The sequence below is a fragment of the Stegodyphus dumicola genome, chromosome 4 (genome assembly GCF_044657685.1).
Source record: "Stegodyphus dumicola isolate Sdum_Otavi_A_Nest chromosome 4, ASM4465768v1".
Taxonomy (NCBI): Eukaryota; Metazoa; Arthropoda; class Arachnida; order Araneae; family Eresidae; genus Stegodyphus; species Stegodyphus dumicola.
The window spans coordinates 7,442,748-7,449,999 of record NC_140771.1 but is presented as its reverse complement, the minus strand read 5'-3'; the positions used below and the strand labels follow the sequence as shown (position 1 = coordinate 7,449,999).

Genomic DNA, 7,252 nt, shown 5'->3' with positions numbered 1-7,252 from the left:
TCATGCAACCGTCCTCATAACAGTCCATCAGTCAAGCAGCGTCACCATTTCATATGCGTTCCTTATACTGTATTCCAAGTTCCAGCCATTTTTATAAACAAATCGTAATATATTCTGCCTTAAACTTAGTTTTAAAATATACGTTTGAGAAATTTGCCAGCAATAAAAGAAACTCCGGTAGAATTTCTGCAGGAATAAAGAATTTTGCCTCAAAATTTCTAAAGGAAACAAAGCAGATATGCATTTTGTATACGCCAGTTTACCCGAGATCGCTGGGGAAGAGAATAGCAGAAAAAAGTACAGAAAAAGTTTGAGATGAATGTGTTTTATTTTTTTTAATATACCACGTATTTTTTTATTTAAAAATTAAAATTTGCATATTTTAAATTACTCAAGTATATTAACATTTCATATGCTGATAACGTTTGTTAACTTACGATAAATATCTATAGTTTCAGAATCTGTTAAAAAAATCACGAGAAACACAAACTTATACCTGATAAGTAATTTTTACCATTTCATAGGTAGAGTCAAAGTGCGCCAAGATGGTTGCCTTAATGCATAAGTACCGTATATCGTTTTATACTACACCAGAAGTTTACAGTGTTTGTCTTTTAATTGAAGCTTTAGTTTGTTTTTTCGGTTTTACTGTTGGACGAAATCTCTGTGAATTCACTTACAGATGTATTGTCTAAATCATTTTCAGAGTCAATCTTCTGCTGATGAGCAAGGATTCCTTATATTACTTCGTTCAGCCAAGCTTTCATCAGTTGCTTAGAATATTCTATTTTTTAATCTCCGAAATCAGATTTTTTTAGTTTAATATCTTTTTCGGCAAAGTATGTTAATTTCAGATGTCTGCTAGCATTTTAGCAGTTAAGTGTATCTAAAGAACTTTATTATTTTATCGGTTTGAGGGTGTAGAATAAACTGTATTGTTCTTTCAATTACATTTAAAGGTAAATCCATGTAAGCAGAATGTATATTTAGTATTTGCATTTCTTTTTCCTTTTGCCTTATTTATTTTCTCACTGTTTAATTTTATGTGATGATTTTTACAATAATCTTGCTACTGGCAACATGTTTTATTTTACTATTGAGTTTGTGTGAATGTTCAGTTGCTTAAGTTTATATTTTTTGGTAGAATAGCGTTTTTAACTGCACTATACTGCAGGCAATTTTTCTCTTAAAAATTTCATGTTTTAGAATATCAATAAAGGTTTTATACAAAGCTGATGCTTTTTAGTTCAAGGCAACTCCACAGATTGCATTTTGTTTGAAAATTTGAGGAAGCTTCTCGACAAAAATTCTTGAAAATAAAACAATGAACAAGAAACTACAAAAGCTTTTACTCGATTAGAAATACATAATGTTAAAAACTTTAATTGCTAAAGCAAGTTGCAATTAGGAAATTGAAAATACCGAAATCTAAGTGTATTTGTAGAGCTATTCAGAAGTTTTCATAAAATTTCAAAATTTCTTCAAAAAGTTCGTTATAAAGGGTCAGATTTATCAGGAGTTCGCCGTTTTCGAACAAAAACTCCACTTAGTAACATCTTTTTCAATTGTCTTCAGAATATTAGAAGTTATCATTTTTACTATAATGCATTTCTTGCTTAGAAGATTCTCATAATTTTTTAACACAAATTTCGAGTTCAAGGCTGTAAAATCTTCCTTCTAATACTCAGCTTACTATTGTTCCTATTAACATTGGTTAGAAATAAAGCAGTATATACACCAAGAGCCTGAAAAGAGCAGTTAAATTTTTATGGCTTTTTATATTGCTCAAACCGTGCGGCAATATAAAAAGCCATAAAAATTTAGCTGCTCTTTTCAGGCTCTTGCGGCGGAGCGGTAAAGTCGCTGAACACTGGTAATTCGGTCGGAGGTTCTAATCTTACGAATGGGTTGGTTTCATTAGTGTTTTTGTGGCTTCTCATAAGTCAAGAGTATACGAGTCAGTTTCCTTAGAAAGTCCTCCACGAAGGCATCCCTTCCCCTTGGCAGATGACCCTCGAGTACTTTTCTGTAATCAATTAAACCAAAAAATTAACCTTTCTCGAACCCTTAACAGTCCATTCCTCGATATTTAACTTTTTCACTTTTTTTTTGGCATATTCTTTCCCTTATTGCCTTGACCTTTTCACCACTAGATAAGTGAATCTCAGGCTTCTATAGAAGGAATAATCTTTCTCCAAGGTAGAGTTAAATCTATTTGTTTTTACACCAACTCGTGCATAACGTTGATGTTTGCGGATTATCCGTCCGTAGCACCACCACGCACAGATAATCCGCACTCGGATTCAGTGTATTGCGTTTTTGATAAATAACACAGTTATTTCAAAAATTAATTCCATTCCTAATAATGACGAAGGAATAATTAGATAATGTCTGAAAATAATCATTTTAAATACTTTTAAAATAGTTCGAATTCAGTGGCAGATAACAGTGACCTTTTTCAACTTGCCAATCTATGGCCTTATAATCTTATCATAACTTTTAGATTTACTTCATTCCTCAAATAATAGTTTTCTCATTTACAGTTTTCAGCTCACGATGATTCAACAATCCCAAGTGAATCAGGGTAAAATAAAGAATTCGACGATTTTACTTTTGTTGGACTGGCACTTTGAAATATTAATTAAGAAGAAGAGTAGAACGTGGCCTAACTTTAGTCCGTAGAGACGATTTAAACTCTTATATTTCTTAGATATTTTATTTACTTTTCCAATGCTCCATCTAATAATACATTAACTAACATTTGAGAGAATAGGTTAGATAAGAAAGAAAAATAAACTATTATGGAATAATATTCTGGTATTTCATATAAAACTGATGTGAAATACCGAAGGTCAGTCGAGAGCTATATGCACCTATTAGGGGTATTAATTACATGATTTTCTGTCTACGGCTGCATGGATTCTCGCTTCCAGGTAGAGATCTACAGGCAGGTAATCTTGATCCTGTCATTAATAATCTGTGTTGTAATTCTCAGTATCTATGTTTAATTTACTCTCCGTGGTACATGAATATGAATTTGAGCTGGTTACAGCAAGGCATACAATGGCCACTTGTATTAAAAGGCCCTATGCGCACAGTCCTGTGTTTTCGCAGAAGAAACCTGCCATTTGAACGTATGACAGGCTGTAAAAATAATCCACTTCCTATTAAATTGATTATTTAAAAGATTATTCGAAAGTGGATTAATTTTACCCTTCCTTTTTGATTTTGGGATAAAACAGTATGATAAACACAAACATTTCCAAAATATATTATTACCATAATTTGCATTAATAAGTATAATAATACTAAATATGTGTAAACACGTGCATTAATATTGTATAATTAAGCAGTTATTATGTCATAAAATGTTTTCAGAAAATCCGAATCTTTTTTTTTTCTTTCTTTTTTTTTTAGCGAAATTTTAGTCCAATTGAGCGTTAGCCCAGAAGGGCTATTAACGGCATTTTGAATCGAATCACTGAAAACAGCTATACCACTTTTAAAATTGTTGCCATTAGATATTATGCCCTGTATATTATTTAAAGAACCTAGATAATGAAGAATCTGGTTGAATTTATGTATGTTTCTAAGAAAATATATAAGATTCTAAGAATTTCTAAGAAAATAGCTAAGAAAAACAATTCTGCATCATTACATCATTACTAAACTAAGGAACTTAACGTAAACGTTCTTATCTTAGTTATATTTGATGTTTAAAAATATTCTCATTGCATACTTGAGTTTTTATTACATAACTTCGGATTTCGATTAAATGTTTTATAACTATATATTATAACAATAACTTTCTTTGCATTTTAAATAAATATCAGTTGAATAAAATAATAAACTCATATTAATTCGAAATAAACTTAAGGTATTTCTCAGCGAGCATTCGTGGTGTAGTGGTCAGCACGCTCGACGAGTATTCGAGAGCACCGTGGTTCGAGTCCCAGCCGGAGCATTGCTCATTTTTCATTTCTGCTGCTTCGAAATAATCTAATGTTTCTGCAGTGGTGCTCGAACTAAAAAAGGTGGTGGATAATGATTCTCCACCAACAGGGTTTGGCGATTAGGCCTCCTAATCCGCAGTCGCCCTTTAAAAGGGGGTATATAAGGTATTTCTCCCGCTTTCTTAGCAAGCCTTCGTGGTGTAGTGGTCAGCACGCTCGACACGTATTCGAGAGACCCGTGGTTCGAGTCCCGGCGAGGGCTTTGCTCATTTTTTAGGATCTCTTGATTTCAAAAAATCCTAATGTCTCTCTACAAACTGTTCATTTGAAATACGTTGCATGGTTTATGGCCCTAAGTATTACTAAAAATGTAAAAGATATTTTTTTTAATTTAGCATTGATTGATGCTAAATTAAATCAATCTTTCAAAAAAAATTAATTTAGAACATAGACTGTTTTGCTACTAAAGAAAGATTCGAAATAAAAATATTCGTAAATACTTAAATTCAATTCAGTTATATTCTAATTTGCCTTAATTCAATGAGTCTGGCTTATTTTACTTTCCTTTCCAGTTACGATTGCATGATACAGTTTTACTCGACATTATCTCAAATATACAAGAAAGATTTATTTCAGATTACAAACTCGGTTTTAAAGAACCAAATGGCTTCATTTTTTATTACATTCGTTTCAATTTTAATGGATTTTATGCAGTGCCGAATGCGTACTGATTTGCTAATCTTGCAGTTGTTTATTACGATAAAAAAAGGAGTTTGTGGAAGGAGTTCCTGTTCCAACTTTAATTAGTTTCAACACTTTACGAAAGCACTTTAAGCACTTTATTGAAAGCAACAGTGTTCTCAGTTACGTTTAAAAAATATACTATTTTGCGTGATGAAGCTACAGTTTTCACCACTTCGTCTTTATTGAAGAGAGAAAATACTGCATATAAAAAATCTCACGAATTTGCTTAATCAAATTACGAATGTTCTTTTCAAGGGGAAAAGGAAAAATTACATTTGTTTCATCCATTTCCATTACATTATACCACTCTTCATTTTAAGTATTACATTTTGACGAGCTATTGGATATTTCGTGTCAGTATGATTTTTGAGAATGGCTTTCAATAAATTCTACAAGGAAATTCTATCTTTTAATGTATATTACCCTATCAATAGCTAGCGATAAGGAAAGTATGTCTTGTGAGGATAAGTGTCTGGAAGCAACCTAGTATATAAGATAAATATTTTCTTTTGTCAAAGCACACAAATACTTTAAGATAGATACTTGAGACCGGACTTCCGTTTAGAATACAAAAGGAATTAAGTAAAAGATTAAAAGTATTCTTGAAATTCTAAAAGGATACTCTGGAAAAAGCTCAAGTACTCGCATTTTAAAACAACGCTTCAGAAAATGAACTCCGAACGATGACGATATAGTGACATTGCATGTTCAGAGATAAAATAAATTTTTGTGTATGTGTTTAATAGAAAATAGGAAGTAGTGATTGCTTTAAAATATTTTGAACTCCTTTAAAAATGCTTATAGCAAATAACATGTAAGACGCATTATCACTTAGCAACACTGCTTACTTTTCAGAACATAAAAGAATAAAACGTTTTGGGGCAAAATAGATTTATTATTTTGTTTTAACGAGAGCTATATTGCATTTTTTTTATGGTGAACTTGAACAATAGAATAGAAAAATCTGAATGAGATTATTACAGAATTCGCAATCAAAACTAGAAACTGAAACAATATGAACTGAAGAGTTATAATATAAAGTTATTGGGTAGTGGACTATTGTTTTCGTTTTGCGATTTTGCGTTGGTTCACTATAAATGTCCGTTTCACTTTTCAAACTGTTGCCACCAAATGCTAGAATCATACATTATATTTGAAGAAATTAAATAATGAAAAATCTGCATAAATGTATGTATGTTTTTTCGCATTGTGATAAAACAACGGTACTTAGAGCCATCAAAATTTGAATAACATAATCTTCCATAGAATATGGGCATGTGGAAGCCGTAATTTGAATTTGAAGTTTATTTTATTATCGATTTCATATTTTGTAACATTTGAACGAATTTTTGATTAACAAACTCAACGATTTCAAAGCGAGCAATGGCAACACTACAAAAAAAAAAAAAAAAAAAAAATTATCTCCAACGCGTGAGACTGTTTATCGGAAATTCTAAAAATATGCTCATTTTAAAATTATTTTGCGAATTTGCTGTTGAATTGAATTTTATGGGTTAAGTGCGAAGAACATGAAAGGTAACACAAAAAACGTTAAAAAAACGCCCCTTTGGGCGTAAAATCTGAAATATTTTTTTCAGATTTTTTTTATTAGCACATTAATTATTTTACGGGTTTAAGATAAAAGCTTATTTCATGAAACCTTTTTCATTTTTTTAAAAAATGAGATACATTTTCATGACGTCAGTGATAACTTGACTTATGTGCTGTTAATGTAGATAAACAAGGTCATTCAAGCTCTTCTTCTCTTGCGGATTGCATCTCATTTAATCCAGCTTTGATTTAAATATTTTTTACATTCAACGTAAATATAGCATAGAAACAGAAGAAAAGTATTTGGATTTTTCTAAATAAATTAACGATTAGGTATCAGGGAGGTTATTAAGGCATGCATAGATTAGGTAACTTTTAAAGCATTACACAAATTTAGGCAACTTTAAGAAATTGAGATTCATTATAAAAATGAATATGACATATTCTTAAGTACAATTCTTCGATTGCATCACTTTGCATGTAGTCATGTCCACGAATTTCCAACGGAATTAAAACTTTCCTTCTAGATAAATAAATAAGGAAATATCTAGGGATGCAACCACTTAATGCACGAATATGCAAACTTGGAAAACTACTTTCCAAAATTACTAAATTACATTCATTCGAGCGTAACTTCTAATGTGCAAAGTATTAGCCCCGAGATATTTTCAATCTTACTTCTAGCTCCTCTGCAATATTTCTTTCGAGTTGTACTAGAAATATTTCCTCTGGTGAAGTTCAAATTCATTTTGATCTTGGCTCGTGGGATATTTTTAAATGCGATTATTGAAGGAAAATATTTTCGTCATTCGATATATTTTTAAAAGATTAAACGCCAGACATTCCAAATATCAATTTTTCAAATTTTACTTCTAGCAATCCGGTTTAAAATGTCATGCAACATTTTAAAATATTTTTCTATAAATTCAAGTCTGGATGTTTGTTCCCTTCCTCTAAAATTTTAGTTATATCGAAATCTCAAAATGCTCAAGAATACAATCTTT

The 7,252-nt window shown here is 31.1% G+C and overlaps 1 non-coding gene across 1 annotated transcript; it reads left to right on the top strand.

The window, feature by feature from the left end:
• Nucleotides 1-4,142: 4,142 nt before the first annotated feature.
• On the top strand, nt 4,143-4,215 carry TRNAT-CGU (transfer RNA threonine (anticodon CGU)). Its single transcript has one exon. It is a non-coding gene; the product is annotated as a tRNA-Thr (tRNA).
• Nucleotides 4,216-7,252: the final 3,037 nt, after the last annotated feature.